The sequence below is a fragment of the Solanum dulcamara genome, chromosome 1 (assembly GCF_947179165.1).
Source record: "Solanum dulcamara chromosome 1, daSolDulc1.2, whole genome shotgun sequence".
NCBI classification, from domain to species: Eukaryota; Viridiplantae; Streptophyta; class Magnoliopsida; order Solanales; family Solanaceae; genus Solanum; species Solanum dulcamara.
The window spans coordinates 66,502,759-66,525,522 of record NC_077237.1 but is presented as its reverse complement, the minus strand read 5'-3'; positions in this window follow the sequence as shown (position 1 = coordinate 66,525,522).

Sequence of the window (22,764 nt, the reverse complement as noted above, 5' to 3'; positions counted from 1 at the left end):
ACCTCAAACCATGACCACCCTAAAAAAAGGCTGCATAGCCAGTCAGTAACTGCTAGGGGTATCAACCTAGCTAGCAAGAGTAAATTCGGGAGTACCGGTAAGTCCATCGACATGTAAGAAAGGGTATCGATATGCCGGATAGTCAAGTAAAATTAAGCACATCCCAGATGCCTCTAATGCCTCAAGTAGAAAAAAGAGTACTTCATCGCCTCATAAGTTTCAAAACCTGTAATCTAATATCCAAGGTGGTATGACTCCCGTTAAAACCAACTTTAAAATAGTAAGAGAATGAGAAAGCCTTCTAAAAAAGGTAGTGAAAATCCATAAATAATCCCAATATTGTACCACAAAATAAGTAAATATGCTAAGTCAATGAAAGCATGCCATCACCAGCATCCAAACAAGACACACAATACAAACAATAATATCAAATTACACTGCACGAACAATGCAAAGGGACTAACCTGGGATCTAATCTCTCCTCGAACACGGCCTCGGTCCCAACAATAGATAATAAATATAAAGGAATCATAAGGCTACCTCTAAACAAAAGCAAACGATCAAGACGTGTCTTAGAATCAGATAGGGGAAGAAATATCTCTATGAATGATGCCTTACCCCAAAGTATGCCATCTCAGCTCCCAACGAGCATAGATAAGCCAAACCTACGGCTATGACGGGCTATAGAGGTCTCCGGAGCTAGCACTAAGTTGCAGCAACTATCTCAAGCCCTACTGAATACTACACCTAGCTATAAACACCTAAGGTTCAAACCTAGCCTAAGTCCTTCAATACTAATACTAAAAAGGATATTAATGCTAATCTAATACCACAAATGAGGCTCACAACTTAAACTAAGGGTTTCATGGGACCATTGTAGACTATCCAACCGTGAATCAAGTAAATAGAATAAGAGGAGTAGAACTCTAATCTCAGCACATACCAACCTAAGTCACATGTAATATATACTAAACGGATATCTAATAAAACCACAGTTAAAAGGGGAGACTATCGCCTACCTCGAAGCCGATCACACGTGCTCCAAATCTACCAAATTGATGATCTCCACCTCTGAATAACCTCCAATTGCCACCATACTAACAAATTATTGATCGCGACATTAATTCGAACATTTTTCTACCAAATTTACATTTTTCAAAGACGGACCCAAAATCGAGTCTAAAATGGGATTATAAGATCCGCACGGGGATTTCTGAATTCAAGTCCATGAAAAGTTTCATTTGAGATAAATGAACATGTATACCAAAATACAACACAATTCGACGCTTGAAAATACGGAAATTAGTCTAGGAAATAATTTCACCACTAATGGAGGAATCAAAGAAGAAAGCAGCCCTTTGGGCTTGGAATTACCTCAATACGATACTTTCTGAAGCTCCCCGAACACTCAACAACATAGCCACAAACACCACGAACACTCAAGATTGAAATTGCCTTTTCAAACTTGGCCATATAACTGAAATTTGGGTCCTAAGAAAACCCTGAGGGTTCATAAAAGTGACCCCGAGGTTCCCTTAAGCAAATCCCTCAAAAGAGGCGGGCGTTGCTTTCTCTTAAGCCAGCATCGCTAAAGCGATGCCTATGCCGCTTAAGCAATAGATGCCTCACTGGCATGCCTCGCTTAAGTGATGCTCTGGTTGCTTAAGCGAGGGTTTCTTTAGCGATGCTAGGGTCATTAAAGTGACGACACCAGCTAGTGCTGCAGCCAAGGCTTTGGCAAAGTCCAAGATTCTCTAACGGGGTGCCCGAGATTCGTTCGGAACCCCATTCGCGCAAAGTAACTATGCTACCCCACCAAATTCAATATTTTATATTCAATAGCGCACTTGGAATTTCCATGAAAGGTTATCTTTACAAAAAGTGTGTCCCACACCCAAGCACCATTTTGAGCCAAAATCCATAATGAGGCATGAAATGAGCCAAAAATCTCGAAAACCACATGTAAGATCATTCTAGACAAAATTGACATTTTGGAGCTACCTGCACTAATAAAATTTTAATCTGAGCGTGTTTACCAAGAATGTTCACCAAAGTCAACCTTAGGCCTAATTTTAAAGGCTAAAGCACCAAATGGCCCCAAACTTGCACCGAATGCCTCGATGCTCATGTCGACCATGCTACTAGTTTAATTTTGTCATTCCAGAGTTGATGGAATCGTTAGAATTCCATTTTATAGTTGTTAACCTAGAGTTTTGACAAAAGTTAATCATTCATACTCTAAGAGCTCTAAAATAGAGAAACGATAATAAAACCCAAATGAACAATCAGGCGACCAAACTGTCAGTACTAGGAAGTCATAAATAACTCGGGGTTGCTACATAAAAGCTCTAAATGCCAAAAATATCAAAAAATAGATAAAATGACCTAGGGGCATTATAACATCCACTTTTAAATATGACTTTCGTCCATGAAAGTAAAAGGACAGTCCCAATCTTAAGGCACAAAAAATTAAGTATACCAGGCCCACACGCTCTGCTCTGTCCTTGAACACCCTTTCGGGTCGAACAATTCCATCACAGAACTTAAACTGAAAGGAAAAAAGACTCAAATTCACTTCCAACTCCAAAACCTCCTCCAATTCCGTTTGGACTCCAAATCTCGCTCTCTTAGCCCAAACTTGACCAAAAATACGAGATTTATCTAAGGAAGACCAAATTACACCAAAACCTATGAACTGAGAAATATAGGACCATGGCAGATGCAACTCAACTCAAAACTCCAAATACTTTCCTTATGCTTCCAAATCCCTTTTCTTCTAGCAACCAAAGGTGTTCTACTGGTCCTTAGTTATCCTAAAATCTTCCAACACTATTTGAAACTTGATTACAAAGCCAAAGCACACAAATCAAGAAGGATCCATATACATCAACTGAACTTCCAAGGCTGACAACACCCAAAATAGGAAAAACGGCCTAGCCCAATCCCAAAACTACAATCTCAACTTCAAAACCCAAGAACCCAAGTTGAAACTCACCTTCTGAAACTGATCATTTCACTCCAAAGAACGATTATCCCGTGAATGACCAGGCCGTATTGAGCTTTGCTCTAGCGACTTACTCCTACCATAGGAACTCCAAAATAAAATCGGCATTATATGCCTACAAATCATTTTGCCACCTTAAATTTGAGCCAACCATCCTAGTCAAAGAGAAATCAAACCGGTAGGCGAAATACAAATATGGAAAACCAATCGGTAATGGTCCAAGGGCACAAACCCCTACTTAAAACACCACAAGCTACCGACTACACTAAAAGTGAACCTCATATCCTAAAAAATTCAAAATCAAACACTCCATGAATTACTTTGACCCAATCTTGTAGATGAGCCTTCAATAAAACTTCTAATTCTCCAATATAAGCTTAAGTCTGAACCTGCCAAAGAAAACTACCATTCCTACTCTAAAACACAGCCCAAACCTTGAGAGCTATCAACCCAACCATAAGGAACCAACCACAGTAGCAATAAGGTGCAAAAAACATTCACACTTTCAAAATCCCAACTAGCATCAAACCCAACCTCGAGACTACTACAAAGAACCCAATCAGATAGGCTAACAAAGCAAACCTCAACTTCATATCCCTTTGGAATGAACCAAAACAATACCCAACAACAAATTTAGCCGTCTAAGCCTTGAAACTGGAATGGCAGAGAAGGAATGCTACCCGAGGCAACACTAGTAGAATCAATGGTAAAGGAGACAAAACAAAGATAACTAGCCCGACCACAATATCATATCAAGTTTCTAAGGCAAAGTCAAGGGGAGTTGGTCAACCACTACTACTCATCATAAAAACCTGACCTAGTCAATACACTACTAAAAGAAATTAACTACACCATTGAAACATATACACATACGACTAAGTAAGGCTACTACCATACTCACGGGATAAATAACAAGTCAAATAGGCATATATGGGTATGAAAACCCCCAAACCACATAAAATGAGTAATATAGAGCAAAACAAGGAAGTCAAGTAAATATAACCGGTATCTGGGTCCTCGACCTTTGGATAACTCGTAAAAATATGGAATGGATCATGACCAACTATGTCCTGAACACCCAAAGCACCCCCCTGCAACACTCTGAGCACTACCTCTAACTAGAGGCGGCATAAAACTATGATATTGACCTGGATAAGCAAACTGTGCATGGGTACTACCCTAAGGACAATCTCTGGATTGATGACTAAGCTTACCATTGGTGCGACAAGGTCAAACTGCACTAGCTTGGTGAGTAGGACTATTCTGAAATGTCTAAAATATTAAATCTCAACTAGGTATCTCCTGATGTTATACCCCATACTTTTGTACTTTGGAACATTTCCTTAAGCTTCTTAAAAGTTGTCACATGATCCATATTATCTATAACATTATCAAATGACTCTAAGAAAGGAAGGATGTGATGTCCCATAATAGAAAAGGTTAAAAATAGAGTTATAAGGATTTGAAAGGAGTTGGAGGCCATATAACAAGTCGTGGATGTCTTGCATAATTAAGCTCATAGAGCACATATCGAGCTTAAGTAGAGAGGACTACATAGGTTCTTAAAGTGAGACAAGATTACGAACCCATGAAAAAGAAAGCAAATAGGTGACAAGTAGGTGATGCACCTACTTGGACCAAGTAGGTGACTCACCTGCTTGGGGTGGACCCCCCACCTGCCATGTGGCAGCATATGGGTGGTTGCATGGCATGAGGTGGCACCCCTAGGGGATGGACATGTGTACCCTTAGGGGCTTCCATGTGTCAATCCCTAAGGAGGAGTATATATGTGTTCAACTATGAGTAATATTTCATTTTCAGCATGTTTAAGCCTTAGAAAAGTGGAGAAAAACATAGAGAGAAAGAGAAGAGAGCTACGGCTCTAGCTCCTCCAATGTAAGCCTCAAATTTTCATTCCGTAAATTAATTAGCTAAGGTATTCATTGAATAAGTAATGGTGGTTAATAGAATAAATTACTCGTTGGGGCAGCAAGGAAGTGAAGCGAGCATCCCACCAATTTCTCAGCACGTTAAGGAGCTTTCGAGGGTAATTTTCAGCAAGATATGGCTTGATTCTCTTCTCCTACATTTTAGTAAGGGTTTGGACATATTATGTATGTATAAATATGGTTTGGTAACTTGAAAATATGCACGTTACTGCTGAAGAAGGTTGTAGGTCGTGTAGGGACTATTTTGGTGTATTCTAGTTGGCTTAAAGTTTAACTAGTGATGTTGTTATTGTGGTGTCGTATTTGGATGTGGTTTGTAATATTGTAGGGATGGAAACGTGTTCAAATAGGGGTATAATTGCTGATGATTTCATCCATGTTATTCTCCATTTCATATGGTTAAGATTTTATGAAATAAAGATTGAAAACCGTATTTGGAGTCGTAGTTTTGAGCGGGCTGTTTGGGACTTGTTTTGTGTAATGTTGAAGTTGTATAATTGTGTATTGTCTGCTTATTGTTGTGTTTGGTTGGATTTACTAATTGAATATGTAATTGGAAGTTCGAATAGGGCGAGTTATAGAGGAGATGCTGCCCGAATTCCGTTAACTTCTTAACTAACTAATAGACTAGTCGAGAAAGGCGAATAAGGAATTGATTCCTATGGGTGCTTGGTTGTGGATTTAGAAGATGGAAAGTTAAAGGTTATTAATATTAGTATTATCTTTATTTTAAATAGGTTCGGGGGACAATGAGACAAGCCGGGTTAAAAGCAATCGATAAGAGGTATGTAGAGCTATCCTTCTTTTCTTTTGGCATATCTTAGATGTAAGTGATGAATAATACGAGCGTTGGGGTAATTCCATTAACTAGTCCTGAACATGATGCATGATCCTTACTCACCTTTAAATGTTATGAAATATGAAATACGCTTTGAGGATAATTCCATTTATGTGCTTCGAGTATAACTCGTGACCATTATACTTCAGAATGTTGAAATTCTCATAGTAGTTGAACTACGACCCTCAAGTCTCCTATTTGATAAAGAGTAATTGAATGCATAAGCTCCTATTCCTAAGGTCTATACAGTGACAAACTTCTCTAATTCTATAAGCTGTTTAGGTTTGTCTCGATACATGTCTACGATTCTTGAGACTCCAGTTGATATGATACCTAACAATGTTTAGAAGGTACTCAAGATGATTACTACTCTGGTCTTCAAGTGATGGTTCACTGGACTATTTCATTGAGTCTTAGATGATGATTTAAGTTGCATATGGTTTCTCACTACTCTAATCGTGCACATTGTAACCCATCTTTCTCCGAGTCCCATAGAGGGGCCGGGAACGTTATCGTGCACAGCTTTACTACTCCTTTACCGAGTCCTAGGCTATATATATATATATATATGAAGTATACAATGATAAAATGTTGTATATGATGAAGCTAAAGCATATGATGACGCCATATGTGATGATATTATTCACTAAGTCCCAGGCCGTATATATATACAATGATATGATGAAAATATGGATTGAACCGTATGTTCCTTGGCATTGTTTTAAATTATGAATTGGGTCGAACGATCCTTGACATATTTTACTATGTGATAATGGCACCGAGTCCCATAATAGGCCGAGTGTGGTACGTTATGTACACTACTCTTTCACTGAGTCTCTCACTAAAGGGTCGGATATGATAGATAGGCATGCATGTGAAAACATAATGATGTATTTGTAATATATGGGATGATTCCATATACGATGGTATGATGTCGTATATGATAATGTGATAACACCGAGCCCCACAGTGGGCCGAGTACGGTATATGAGGATAATGTACATGTCCTTATTTCATAAGGTGCAGGCATAGTAATTGTTAACTATTATACTTGTGTTCCTGCATCCCTATTTTAGTTATTGTCTCAGTTATGATGTTTTATGCTTTATATACTCATTACATGTATCGTACTAACCCCCTTTCTTTGAGGGCGCTGCATTTCATGCTTGAAGGTACATGTACGTATTTTGGAGATCTATCAGCTTAGGATTTCCACTCAGCTATGTTGGGAGTGCTCCACTGTTCTGGGGAATAACCTTTTGGTACCATTCCTCCTATGTATACATTTATTTGTTCAAGGGTATGACGGAGGCCCTGTCCCGCCATAGATTACCATTAATATTCTTAGAGGTTGGTAGACTTATGTATGTGGTTTATTTATAAGTTTGCTTCAATTATGCTTATATGGCACGTAGTAAGTGTGTTATGTTATGGAAGCCTTGTCGGCTTACGTGTCCTTTTATGTTATGATACAAAGAAAGAGGCTACATGTATAAGAAGATGTTATGACCCATTGGAGTTCTTATGTATATTTCTTATATCTAATAGGTATGTATACGGGCATCCAGGTCGGAACTCGGTCGCGGCCTAGAGGGTTGGGTCGTGACAAAAGTAGTATCAAAGCAGTTCGTCCTTAGAGTATCTACAGACTGTGTCTAGTAGAGTCTTATTTATCAGTGTGTTGTGCACCACATCTATAAATAGGAGGCTACAGGATATTTAAGACGTTACCTTTCTTTCATATCTAAGATCGTGCGACAGAGCTGAGTCATAGGGAATGAAATTTCTCATACTAACATGTGATTTTAGTAGAAGGACAACATCGATAGAAGAAGGCGACTAGCGATATTGGAAGTTACAAAGCACACAGGTTTGCAAGGGAACGAAAGATATGTCAGGTGAGGTATTGAAGTACGATTGACGTGTAAAGTAAAAAATGGAAAGGAAACATAGACAGGGTAGTGTAAGAGGTGCAGTTTGAGTTGGGCATACGAGGTAAGTCCATCATTTTATACCGTCATTAATACTGGGCACCCTATATGGCTGTGATATGGCAAGATATGAATATATAGTTGGCATTTGCTGCATGCAGGTGTTGAGATAGTAGGAAATATATAGGAAACTCTGCCCAAATTTTCCCAGAAATAGAAAAAAAAGAGCCTACGTGAGTAGTAAAGTTTAGAATTCATTTGAACGGATCAAAATATGACCCAACCATATATTGCCTTAGAAAAAGCTCATGTTGAAGAAAAACGTAAATTTGTGAGCTATTAAGGATAAGATTGATCATAAGGGGTGAAGGGTTGAGCACTCCTACTCCATAGAGGGTAAATAAAATATAGTAAGAATTGCAAAGAAGGTTAAGAAATGTTATATTATGGGACCGAATACGATCAGAGTATGATGTGAATATAATGAGAATAATTATGAAAATAAGTAAAGCCTAGTGAGAAAGTGGCTACAGATAGGATGTGGTCTGTGTGATAAGAATATAAAGGGGTAAGTGTGAAACAGAAAAGGGAGCCATGGAACAAATAAGGAAGAAAGCAAAATGACAGTGTAGCCGAAGATACGAATGCTAAAAGTGAAGGAACTACGAAAGACCAAGTTGTAGAAAGATGAGCAATGAGGTAAAATAGGTGCTAGAAAAAGATAAGGGAATTTTTAATGGGAGCACCCAAGATAGACGTAATTGATTGAATACGAGTATGGAACGGAAGGAGAATGTATAGTTATGAACTTAAAGGCATAGTACGATGACGTGGTGACAAGGTAAAACCATTATTGAGGCAAATTTGGCATGTTGTTGAGCAAGTTAGGAGCCTGTGTTGGATACACAATAAGGGTAAAAAGGCATGAGGCATAAAAGGGTACTGTGTGCACATAATCTCACCTAAAAAATAGGGAAATCCTTAAGGGACAAAGACAGTAGACTTGAGGAACAAATGGTGCAACATGCATCCCTTAAAAGAAAAAGATGATATAGGTTGGGACAAAAATATTACTTCAAGAGAATTTTGGACACTGATCATCGGAATATAAGTGCTGCCTAAGTATGATTGAAGCGGCTACAAGTATTAACTAACTATTGACCAGAATACATAGAATGTGGCTTTGGATAAGTTGCTACATTACTTGAGTACCAACTATCACATAAGATTTTATACGATATATCGAGAATTTAAAGCACCTCATGATTGTATTAAGGTTTCATACATGGGTAACCTAAAGTATAGGTGATATAAACGAAGATATGGATACGGTTATACCAAATATGTTGGAAAAGACTCATATGCATTTGGAAAGTTAAAAATAAACAGACAATGACATGGATACACCCTAAAGGGGGGAAAGTAGATATGAGACATACAAGCATGAGATGAAACCAAATGACATTAAATGTGTTAATGTGAACACTTAAACTGTAAGTGAGATCCCATGTTGGAACAAGTTAGCAAGATCTAAAGGACAACAATAGACAAATAGAAGCCAAGATGATATCTGAAACAATGTGGAGGATTATTGGGAAGAAACTTGAGCAATATGACATCAAAGGATGGGTGCATCCAAAATGGGATGAATATGACAAGAGAATAATAATGAGTAACTAAAGATATTGTAAGGGATAGCCAGGCTATACTTGACTAAAGGTTAAGATGTTGGCAACAGAGTTATTGGCTACTGATATTGTGACATACAAAAAGTTTGTGGGTGATCCGAATACCATTGTACCTTTGGAAGAAGTAAGTGTTGAAGAGAATTTGGCGTATGAGGAAGTTCTGGTAGAAATCTTAGACCGGTAAATTAAGAAGTTAAGAAACAAATAAGTTATGTCCGTCAAGGTATTATAGAGGAATAAACAAGTAGAAAGTGCTACTTGGGAAACTGAGGCAGATACGATGAAATGATACCCATATCTCTTTCCCTCTATTGAAGCCTAAAGTAATAAGTTGTTCTTATTCAAATTAATTGAACTCTTACGTATTTAGTTCCTCCTATGTCATTCATATGCGTGCATGTTCATTAAAGTTTATTTGAAGTCATGGTTTATGTTAACTTTGAAATTTTCATGTCCTATGCATTTTAAGATGTCATCATATTCATGTTGGGTTGCTAAGTCCTCTTTCCGTGTCCTTCCTATGATAAGTTAATCTCATTTAAGAATGAATGTTCCCAAGGGGGAAATATTGTAAGACCCTATAAACTAAGAAGATAAACTAAGAGAAAATTCTATGTAAATTTGATCACTTTCAAGTGTACGAATGAGTCTACAACTCGTAGAGGCCGTTAGAGGTGACTCATAGAAATGAAGTTAAGGCTGAAAAATTGATGAGGGAATGGTTAGGGTCTACAAGTTTTTTCATTACTTGTAGAGGAGTTTATGACTCGTAGGAATCAGTCATAGTTAAGGGTTCGAACATATCCAACTACTGAGCCTCAGGATCACTTCTACGACTCGATAAGACGACCTGTAGGGAAGACCATGAGTCGTAAACATGAGTCTTTTCGAAAGGTCAGAAACCCTCAAGTTTGGCGGTTTTAAAACTTATAGGATGAATGTAATTATGACTCGTAGTCATGAAGATGAGTCATAGAAATGACTCATTTACAAACATCATAGGCTTGATTTTTCAGAGTTTTTCTCAAGCCTGCAGGATGATTCATCTTGATGACTCTTCATCTTTTCTATGACTCATAGGGTCAAATCTGAGTTTTTAATGATGGGTATTTGTGTCGTTTCCCATGTTCAATTCAATGAACCTAGACACTATTATGACTAAGTTCAAATTTATATCTATCCATTCCTTTGAAATTCCCTCATTATAAATCATTGTTCTAAATTCTCCTAAGGCAAGAACTAATTTCTCTCAAGGATTCTTCTTCAAAGCTACAAATTAGGGTTTGAGATTTTTCTTCAAGGTTTCTTCTTCAATTTTATGTGAATTCAATCAAGGTATATGGGGATTGATCCATGATTTCCTTTCAGTTATGGACTCCCAAAGTTTTCTCAGAATCTCATTCAATTTTCAATGGTTTATGAACCCTAGTTTTGATGAATTGCATTGGGCTATTTCAATTTTATTTTGAATTGTTATCAATCATTTTTCTAAATGTAGTTTCATATAAATTGCATGATTTAATGTTGAATTATGAATGCCTATGTATAAATCTATTTCCAAGTTAGAATTATGAAGTTAAAGATGATTTTCATGGGTTGACTATGAGTTTAATGATTTTCAAGGAAAGTTCTATGATTCAAAGTTGAGAGTATGATTTAATGGTGAAGTTATGATGATGATCAGTTATGATCAAAGAAAGTTATAATGGTGTGATAAGTACAATACTCACACAATCATGTTTAAAGATGGTGATAAGGATAATTCTCACTGAAGTTATGGATTCGTATGAATCACTAAAGTTAATGAGCTACTCCTCATATGTTTTGTAAAGATGCATTGATCGGTAGTTACTATCTTTTCCTCTAATGTTTATGATCATGCTTTAATGAATTCCGTTGGGATATTTACTAAGCACCAAGAGTACTTATAGGTGGGGTTCGTCCGGTAACGTAGTTAGTTATCCAAAGGAATCCTAGTAGCAACCTAAAGTCCTAAACTGCGTTACCCATGAAGGATTGCCTTTATGACCTAGCTAGTGGATCCACATATAGCACAGTTCAGTTGAGTTTAGTACCATGATGGAGTATACCCTGGAAAGGTAGCCTTCCACTTTCTATAAGGGTTATATCAGATTCTATGTTATAGCTTGCATAGTCTTTAGTTGTCGGTTAAAAGTCTTATCCCACACAAATTGAAGGTTAAGTTATGAGTTTTATGATATGTATTGACAATGAGTTTTCATATATTTTCAAATGCTTTAAAGCTTTGTTCATGTTCATTATGTTGGTCATGCATCTTATGTCATATTGATCATGTCCTATTAGGTGTTCATGCATAGCTCACATATTTAGTACCTTCTATGTACTAACACATATTTTTCCTACATTGTCTCATAATGTAGGGGCTGACTTCGACATCCGAATCGTGGCTAGAGTGCTTAGTTTTCTCCAAGAAGTTGGTGAGTCCTCATATCATTGAGGACATGACTTTTCTTCACTGTTTCTTTGACTTTCTTCTATTGTTTCGGGTGAGCTAGGAGCTTGTCCTAAACCCCCATCAGAGAATAGACTAGAGGCATGTTTAGAAACTATTGTGATGTAGTCCGATTGGACATTCATTGAATTTTCTATCCCTTAAACCCAATATTAATCATGTGAAAGCACGTAAAATTTACCCAAAAATACTTCCAAATCATGGAGAAATTAAAAATAGGATGTACAACTGACAAACTAGATGGGAAGGCCAATTTATAGGCTTCATCTCCAACTTGTCCTAAAATCTCAAATAGGCCAATGAATCGATAGATAAGCTTGCCCTTTTTCTGAACTGCATCACACCCTTCATGGGTTCCACTCTGAGCCAAACATGATCGCCCTCCATAAAATCTAGGGCTTGAACCCTCCTATCTATAGAGCTTTTCTATTTACTTTGATCCATCAACAGTCTACCCTGAATCCTACAGTCCTTCTCTATGGAATCTCTAAGCAAGTCTATATATAATGAGTCCATCTTAGCTGAATTTACCAACCAATTGAAGATCTACACTGCCTATAATAAAATACCTTACTTAAGGTCATCTGAATACTAGAGTGATAACTGTTATTGTAGGCAAGCTCTTCTAAGGACAAATGCTAATCCTAATGAGTACCAAAGTCAATCACACATGCACGGATCATCTCCACCAATACCTGAATTATCCGCTTAGACTTTCTATCTATTTGAGGGTGAAAATCGTACTCATATCTAACTTAGTATGTAAGTTGTGTTGTAGGGCCCTCTTAAAGTGAGAAGTGAATAATGAACACCGATCGAAGATAATAGAAATATCCACCTAATGTAGCCGAGTTAGATATAGAGTTGAGCTAATTTCTCCCTTGTTTACCTCACCTGAATAGGGATTAAATGTGTGGACTTGGTCAACTTGTCAACAACCACCTTAATAGAATCATAACCACCTACCATGGTAGACAAGCCCCTGATGAATTCCTTGGTGATACGTTCCCATTTCCAATAATAGAGTTTCTCGAACAATATGCCTCCTCCAAAATCAATCTAGTCAAATCAACCATCTTAGACAAACGAATCCTACCACCAATCTTTAATACGCCCTCTGAATCAAGTTCCACCTCCTTAGCTTCATCTCTCAACATATTTTCTTGAATGACACACAACTTTGAATTATTAAACTGCCTCTCCCTAATCTGCTCAATGAAGGAAGAAAGTGTCTCCACAGACGCAAGAACACCACAATTCTCTAAAATCTACAATTGAACAAAGCTATTAGCCAGCCTCTGAACATCTTTAGCCAATGGTCGCTCTTCAACTCAAATTGCAATAAGACTCCCCATACTAGAGGACTCCCTACTCAAGGAATCCTTTACCACATTGAAGATTTTGCATGTGACGCATTGATACAATATAACAAATACCTAACGACTAATGAGTTACAAGTCATGGGGAACATAGTCTTAGTTACCATCTCATATTGTTAACAAACTTAAGTCTGTTTTATTTTGTTACTGGAAACATTTACTTACTAATACAACAAAAACCCCTATTTACTTTATGCATGTTTATCATTTTGAAATATTGACTACAACTGAGTTTAAGTGCTAGTAGACTTATTTCCTCCGCATTTCCTATAGTCCCTTTGACTTTGACTAAAGATGTAGTAAGTATCATCTAGTTTTCACGACATGATATAGAGAAAGAGTTCTTAGTTAAGATGAGTTAGAGTACACTCAAACTATGAGAAGAGTTTTATGTTGAGGTGTCTCTGTGTTAGTGAAAGACCTAGTATAGGTGTTGAACAGAAGGGAATAGTAGCATGAGATGATAGATCTAAGCTAGGCTTATGATTTTGAAGAGAGAGCCCTATGTTATTTATAGGTATATGAATATAACTATGCAATGAGGTGTAATAAATGGGTAAATAGTACTTGGGTTATGAAAGAAGATAAGGTGATAAATTATAAGTAGATAGATTGTGAGATGATGATCCATTACTTGTCATGAGGTCTTAGTAGGAGAGTGTTTCTTAATTTCACCTAGAAGTTTTAAGTTGGTATAGCATGCAAGTAGTTATAATGTGTGTGTTAGTGCTAGATACTAAGCTTGAAATTGAGATGAGTAGTGCAAAGAAATAGGGGATATCAGTATGAGTGTGATAGTGCTAGTTTTAAGATTTAATTTAGTAGGCTTGACATGGTGTATGTGAGAGATTAAGATTTAACATGTGAGGAATGTGTGTTATGAATGAGTGGTATATGACCCTTAGATGTAAATAGTGAATTGAGGCTAAGTTATTTGATATGAAGAGGCTTAAGATATGTATCTGAGGTAGTATAAAGTTGTATAAGGCTCTAATTTTATAAGTTGCTTTGGGTGACTAGATAGTATCTTTTAGTTGCTAATGTGGATAAGGCTGGATGTGAGCTTTTCTTTCTATATAGTATCCATAAAAATTAGGTTGAAGGGAGTTGTATATAAATAATAATGAGTCTCATCTTATAGTTTAAGTTTCCTTCAACTAAGTTAGGAATATGTGAACCTAGAAGACGAGTGTTAGCAGGATAAAGAAAAGAGGTTAGATCATAAGATTTAGAGAAAGTAGATATGTTTGCCAATAAGAGCAACAAATATAGAAGGATACCTTAAACATAGAATAAAGTTAAGGGAAGTATCTTAGAATAAGGCCCAAGAAGTAGTTTGGTATCTTCGGGTATAGTATAATCGGAGAGTTAAGTGTTCTTGTGAATAGTAATACTCTATCATATGGAGCAATGTGCTTATAACTAGGTATAGAGATTGGTTTGCAGACTTAAGTAGGTGACCTTTGAGCTAAGGGGGAGATGATAAAAGGATGAGAATTGACAATTTCATTCAGCAATCCTAATTTTTTCTTATGAATCCAAGAGTTTTCAACCCTATGTTACACGAGACATGACTTGAGTTTCACAATTTGTATAGTTCCATGAACCCATGATAGGCCTTGAAGGTCTAGAGAGATTATATTAGTTATGGATATTCCCGGATCAGACTTTCTTGACTGAATCATGCTTATGACTTTTTGCGCTAAATATTTTCAATGATTCTTCCTTTCAGGTTCTGATAGAGATGTTGATGATAGTAGATCGAGTTGAGTGAGAGTGGATGGGGGTAGGTGAGTGTTTCCTGATTGTGATAGTTGTGTTGTACTTGTCTTGTTAAGGATAGAGGTGTGGAAGAGGAGCGAGATGCGACCCTATGATGTGCAATAGATAGGTAAGAGTATGCTAGTGTGTCTCTAGGTAATAGCTCATGCAATAATAGAGTTAGAAGTGTTAAAGTATGCTTGACAATTCTTAGATATAGTTATGGTGGTTAGAGTGATAGGATTGAGTGTGTGGTTATCACTATGAGAGTGATAGTAGTAGGATATTGATGACTTTTGGATGATGATTATGAGTGTTTGTATGAAGTGGTGAGGAGGAGTAGTATTCTATAAGTAAAAGGTCCTTGTAGAGTTATAGATTATGAATTCGAGGGTTAGATTTGTATAAGTATGATCATCTTAGGGCTAGCACCTTGGTACTTAGAGCTAGGCTTGAACTTGGCAAAAGGAATGTAGCTCTTTTCTCATTCCTGGTATGATGTCTTGTAGGGAGTCAGTTCCCTATCTTTGAGTGGGTTGGACCTGACTTAGTTCACCAAGTTATGGAGGAAGTGAAAACCATTCTGAAGAGTGTGAAATTGACTTGAGGGGAAAAGACTTGAAGTTTAAGGTGAATGATTTGATGTAAGTGAAGGGTGTTATGAGGCTTGGAAAGAAAAAAATGTTTGGGCACCGATATATTGGTCTAACAAAATTGTGAAGAGGATTGGATATGTCACTCATGAATTAGAGCTACATTCTAATTTTGCTGCCACTCATTCAGTGCTTCATGTCTCAATGATTAAAGGAGTTATTGGAAGATCCTTTATTGGTAGTTTCCATTGAAAGTGCTAAAATCAAGGATAGTCTGTCCTATGAGGATGACATGAAGACCAAATATCCACTTCTATTCATACCATCAACGATGATTTTGAAAGTAACGTCTTATTCTTGATTTGAGTTGATGTCTGCTTTCTTTAGTTCGACGGTTGATGATCAAGATGTTTGAATGACTCGATTGATGGATTTTTGATATTCTATTAGTGCCAAATGATGAGAATGTTGAAGGTAATGTCCCTACTATTGATTTGAACTGATTTGTCTAATTTTGAGTCTAAAAAGTTGATTGTCTAGATTGCTTGATTTGGTTGATTGGTTGATTTGATTGAGTCTCAATTGTTATTCATTCCTCGATTCTATCTTTGGTTGATATTCATTTGAGTAAGAATGATCTCAAGGGGTAGATAATGTAACACCCCAAAATTTTACGCCAAGACTCAAAATATTCTTTATATGTGTATAGACTTAAACTCAATGAATTCTAATTGTATGTATGAGTTAGGATCAATTTTTAAGTATTTTAAGTGTAATAGAGGTGAATTATGGTCATAAGGAACCTCTAGTATTAAGTCGAGTTGAAAGTTCCTTTACCGATTAAGTTTTCATATAATATCTTATAAGGTTCAACTTTAAACAACCATATCTATCAGGATATTTAGATTTAGGTGGTCTATAATGTATCAAATTAAACATCTACGTTTTCTCTTTCAAATGCAACCAAATTTACCTCATTTGGATTTTAGAGTAAACAGGTATGACTGTTTTAGTGGACACGTTCCATCCTAGAAGAGGTCTGCATTGGCTCTGCGATGCGGAAAGGACGCGCACTCCACTGCCTAAGACAAATGACGCCCTTTTATTTTTTTAAGGGTATTTATGTCCTATAACCCTTTGGGAGTTATTTTAATATCCGTAAACAAGGAGAAATTAGTTTTTCCTCATTAAAATCCCTCTCATTCACACCTAAACTTTAACGCTCAAGAATTTTTAAGAAAAAACATCAAGTTAGGGTTCTCTTTCAAGGTTCGTCATCAAGGTAAATTCTTCCTTATATATTTCAGGCTTTCCAACCCAAATTTCTTCATATACGCATGAATCTCTAAGAGAAATCTTAAATCCTAACCATAGGGTTTCCAAGAAAATAATCCAAGAATTTCAAGAAAGGGTCTCTTGAATGTTCTTCTTCAAGTTAAGACTTTCCATCATGATTTGTGGAGATTTTAAGGTATGTAAGGCTAACAAACATTGGATTGAGTTCATCCACATGTCCCTTCATCTTTATTGATTAGAGTCGAGTTGAGTTTGAGGTTTTGAGTTTCTTGGATTGAATTCTTGAGTCATCTATTGTCTTATTGAGTTCCTTGTACTTATTTAAATACATATTGATGTTGTTCATGGTTTGAGTATTTTATTTGGATGCATATTCACATTTTCATTCACATGAACCGTAATTGAGGATTATATTTGATTTTGAGCATTGATTTTACAAGAGTTTGAGTTTTCACATGAGTTGAGTCTGAGGGGTCTTCAAAAGTTTTCACTATTTTGAACATAAATATTTTGAGCATAAATGATGGTTTTGAGAAAAAAGTTTTAATAAGTTGTGATTATTTAGAAAATATATTTTTCTAAAAGAACTTGATAATTTGAGCATGAACCGAGCCCAGGTTAAATTAAAAAGAGTTTTAAGATTTAACTGCTTTGATCCAGATTTCACTATAAATTATTTTGAGTCGAGATTGCATGTTTTAAAAAATTTAAAAGAATTGAGTACTGAGTCTCAATGAGTTGATTTGATTGAGTTTATTAAAAAATCTAAATGATTAGATTGGATTGAAATGATTTGAAAGAGCGTAATGAATGAGACGAGATGTAGTCTTGATGAGAGTCCAATGAGACTAGTCAAAAGTTTTGAATGAACTGATTGACTCAAGTTGCATGAGCATATTGGGTTTTGGGAGAAGTATCAAGCACAAAATTGAGGGAGAGTGAAACTCAATAACTACGTAGTCATCATAGAAGAGGATTGAACTGTTAAAGTCGGATATTTCCCTATTTCATTATCTTGAAAAGATTGGAATTGATTGGTTGGTGGATCCAGATTTGTTTATTCATTATTTAACCTAGGAAAATATTGGATGGACGTGGAAACTACGTCACTTCATTGTACATCACCTACTTATAGGTGGTGGGATTGTTGTCGGTTAAGAGAGACTCCCAGATTGTGCATGAATGTATATGACATGTTTTGAACAAGTTGCATATTACTGAAACCTTCTTAAAGTATTGTTATATTTTATACTTACATATCATATTGAGTTCGTTGAGTTTTATTCTATCTTGAATACTTTTGATGAATTATTATTTCATTTTGTCATATTACATACTCGTACATTCCACGTACTGACGTCCATTTGGGCCTGCATTGTTTTATGATGCAGGGACAAGTATTAGAGATCATCAACAGGCACTTTGTTAGAGATCTAATTCTTTCCTAATAGTGGTGAGACCTCCTTGCTTTCGGAGGGATCATATTCATTTTTTTCCATTGCTTATGAGTAGTTCTTTTGAGGTAGCCATGAACCTGTCATTGGCACCTATTAGATTATAGTGATAGAGGCTTCATAAGACTAGACAGTGATGCATTTGTTTTGAAGTCTTTAACTTTTGAATAGTTTTCTTTCAAACTATGTTACTTATTAGAATGATTGATATTGTTGATTGAGTTAGCCCACTAAGATTTATTTTTCTCTTAAATTAAGCCTTCCGCTGAATGAATGAATGTCTGATCAGGAAAAGTGGTTCACTTGGGAGCCAACAATAGCTTTTAAGTGTTGGCCACGCCTAGGTTATCCTCTCAGGGCGTGACAGTTTCCTAATTGCCAACAAGTTAAAATTGAGCATCAAAGACCGAAAGATCTACCCCTAGACATTGAAATTCCTACTTGAAAGTGAAAAGATGTGAATATGGACTTTCTAACGGGTTTTTCTCATACTAATAAACAATATGATTCCTTTTGGGTTGTTGTTAATCGGATGACTAAGTCGGCTTATTTTCTACCAGTTAAGACTTCTTATGGTATCGAAGACTATTCTAAGTTGTATGTTTGTGAATTGGTAAGACTTTATGGTATTCCCCCTTTTCCATCATATCAGATCTAGGTACTCAATTCACTTTATACTTTTGGAAGTCATTTCAAAAAGGTCTTGGTTCAAAGGTTAAGCTAAGTACTGCTAAGTTCCCTTTATTGATTTTAAAGGGAGTTGGAATGAACATTTTCCATTGATAGAGTTCACCTACAATAATAGTTATCACTCTAGCATCCAATTGGCTCCTTTTGAAGCCTTGTATGGGAGAAGAAGTAAGTCCCCAGTGGGATGGTTTCAAGTAGGTTGAATGACCTTGATTGGTCCATATTTTGTAATAGATGTTATGGAGAAGGTGAGACTCATAAGGAAGAGATTGAAGATGGATCAAAGTCGTCAAAAGTCCTATTCGAACATTAGGAAAATATACCTTAAATTTGAAAGGGATGATTGGGTTTATTTGAAAGTTTTACCCATGAAGGTTGTAATGCATTTTGGTAAGAAAGGAAAATTGAGTCCTAGATACGTTGGACCTTATAAGATATTGAGATGTGTTGGTAAAGTGGCATATGAGTTAGAGTTACCATTTGAATTAGCTATGGTTCATCCGATGTTTCATGTATCTATGTTGAGAAAGTTTGTGGGTCATCCAAATTCCATTATACCATTAGAAGATGTGAGTGTTGAAGAGAATTTGACCTATGAGGAGGTTCCGGTGGAAATTTTAGACCTGCAAGTTAAGAAGATAAGAAACAACGAAGTTATGTTCGTCAAAGTGTTATGGAGGAATCAACAAGTAGAAACTGCTACTTAGGAAGTGGAGGAGGATATGATGAAATGATACATGTACCTCATTCTGTCTACTCAAGTATTAAGTTGTTATTATTCAAAGTTAATTGAACTCTTATATATTTAGTTCCTCCTATGTCATTCATATGTATGCATGTTCATGAAGTTGATTTTTAAATCATAATTTATGTTAAGTTTGAAGTATTCATGTTCTATGAATTTTAAAGGTGTCATAATATTCATGTTGGATTGCTAGTATTCTTTCTGTGTCTTTCCTATGATAAATTAATCTCATTTGAAGATGAATGTTCCCAAGGGGGAGATATTGTAAGACCCCAGAAATAAAAAAGCTAGAACCAAGGAGAAAATTCTCAAAATTTTGAATTGACTCATGTTTACGAGTAACTCTATGACTCGTAGAGCTTTCTATGACCCGTAATAGTGAGTCATAGAGTTACCCCTTAAGCATTGGACAATTTTACCCTTATGAGAGGTTCTACGACTCAACAGGATGAGCTAATGTCCTGTTGACGATCATAAGAACCCATGTAACCAAAGTTCAGAGACTCCAAATTTGCTCAATTCAGAACCTGCAATACGAGTCATGTGTACGACTCATATTCCTTTGGACGAGTTGTAGACACGACTCATAAATAAAGGTTCAGAGACCCTCAAGTTTATAGTTCCAAGACCTATAGGATGAATGCTTGTTACAAATCGTAGACCTCAGAATGAGGCGTAGAAACAATTCTTATGCAAACTTCAACGACTTGATTTTCAAGTGTTTTCCAATGACTTTAGGACGAGCGTCTTGATAACTCATCATTTTTCTCTATGACCCATAAAGTCAACTCATAGGGTCAATTTTGAAGTTTTAATGAAGGTTATTTGTGTCATTTCCAAAATTTTGTTCAATAAACCTAGACACAATTATGACAATGCTTTGAAATTTCCCTCATTCTAAATCATTCTTCTAAAATTCTCCTAAGGCAAGAACTGAATTCTCCCGAGAATTCTTCTCCAAGCTTAAGCTAGGGTTTTCAGATTTCATCAAGGTTTCTTCTCAATCCTAAGTGATTTCAATCAAGCTATGTGGGGATTGATCCATAGGTGCCTTAACCCATGGAGTCCCAAAGTTTTCTCAAAGTTTGTTTCAATTTTTAATTGATTATGAACCCTAGTTTTGATGAATTGCATTGTGCTGTTTTAATTTCAGTTTGAATTGGTATCAATGATTATTCTAATCATGTTTCTACATGAATTTCACGATTATAATTTGAATTATGAATGATCATTCATAAATCTATTTTCTAGTTATGATTATGAAGTTAAAGATCATTTTTATGAGTTGATTATAAGTTCAATGATTTTTAAGAAAGTTTTTCATCAATTAAAGTTGAGATTATGATTTTAATGATGAAGTTATTAAGATGATCAAGTTATGATCTAAGCTAGTTATTAGGGTGTGATAAGCATAATTCTCACACAATCATGTTTAAATAGGTGATAAGGACAATTCTCACCGAAGTTATGGATTTTTATGAATTACTAAAGTTAATGAGCTACTCTTACCATGTTTTATAAAGATAGATTGATAGGTAGTTACTATATTTCCCTATTATGTTATGATCATATTTTTATGAGTTTCCATTGGGATATTGACTAAGCACTGAGAGGAATTTTAGGTGGGATTTGGTCCAGTAACGCAGTTAGTTACCCAAGGAAATACTAGTAGCAACCTAAAGTCCCAAACTACGTTGTCCATGAAAGATTGTCTTCATGGCCTAGCCAGTGGATCCACATATAGCACAGTTGAGTTGAGTTGAGTACCACGAAGGAGTATACCCTGATAAGGTATCCTCCCCCTTCTCGTTGAGGGTTCCATCGGATTCCATGTTGTAGCTCTCATTGTCTGAGATGTCGGTTAAAGGTCTTATCCCATACAAGTTGAAAGTTAAAATTTGAGTTTTATGATGAAGTTTTATGATATGCATTGACCATGAGTTTCATATGTTTTCAAATGTTTTTAAGCCTTACTCATATTCATTATGATTGGTCATGCATCTTATGGCATATTGTTCACGTTCCTATTACTTATTCATGCATATCGCAAATACTTAGTACCTTCTATGTACTAACGCATATTTTGCCTACATTGTCTCATAATGTAGGAACGGACAACACTCATGACCATCCTCTTCGTAGCTAGAGTTGTAAAAATATCAAAAAGTTGGTGAATCCTTATCTTATCGAGGGCAATGACTTTCTTTCCATGTTGCTACTATTTTGACTTCTTTTATTATTTCGGGTGAGCTAGGAGGTTTTCCTAATTCCCCTTCAAAGACTAGACTAGAGGCATGTTTAGACGATATTATGATATAGTCCATTCGGATATTGGTTGACTGATTCTATCTCTTAGACTCATTCCTTCAAGTTGTTACTTCCTCTCTTATTATCATATTCTTTTACCTTATGTATGTGATGTATGCTAAGATAGTTTGGTTGGGATCCCTCACATCCTGATTACCATGTTGCGGCTTTTCCCTTGTTTGGATCGTGACAAAAGAAAAAGGTTGAACCAATTGGTGTCCCCCTAAAGTTGGCACCAACTCTCACTTAGACATCTAAACTCAACTTTGTTCATTTTAAACACCTTGTGTTAGGGTTCACTGTGTCATTTTAACAGTTTTTGCAAAAAAAAAATTAAAGTCTTAAGTGTGTGGTTACCGTCACTTCCAACATGGATTAAATGACCAATTGAATTTTGCCAACTCATTTCTAATTGCCACATCATTATACACATAATGGACAAAACACATGGCAAAGTGACCACTAAATCAATGACACGTGGACTTTCTTGCCCAAATAATTACAAAAAAAGGTTTTGACCAAAAAAAAGATTTTTAAAAAAGTTCTATTTTCCAGCTCCCCCCCCCCCCCCCACTAGAGTCATCCTCCGAGCTTTAACTCCATTAATGGAGTATGAGTTTTTCTATTATAGATTG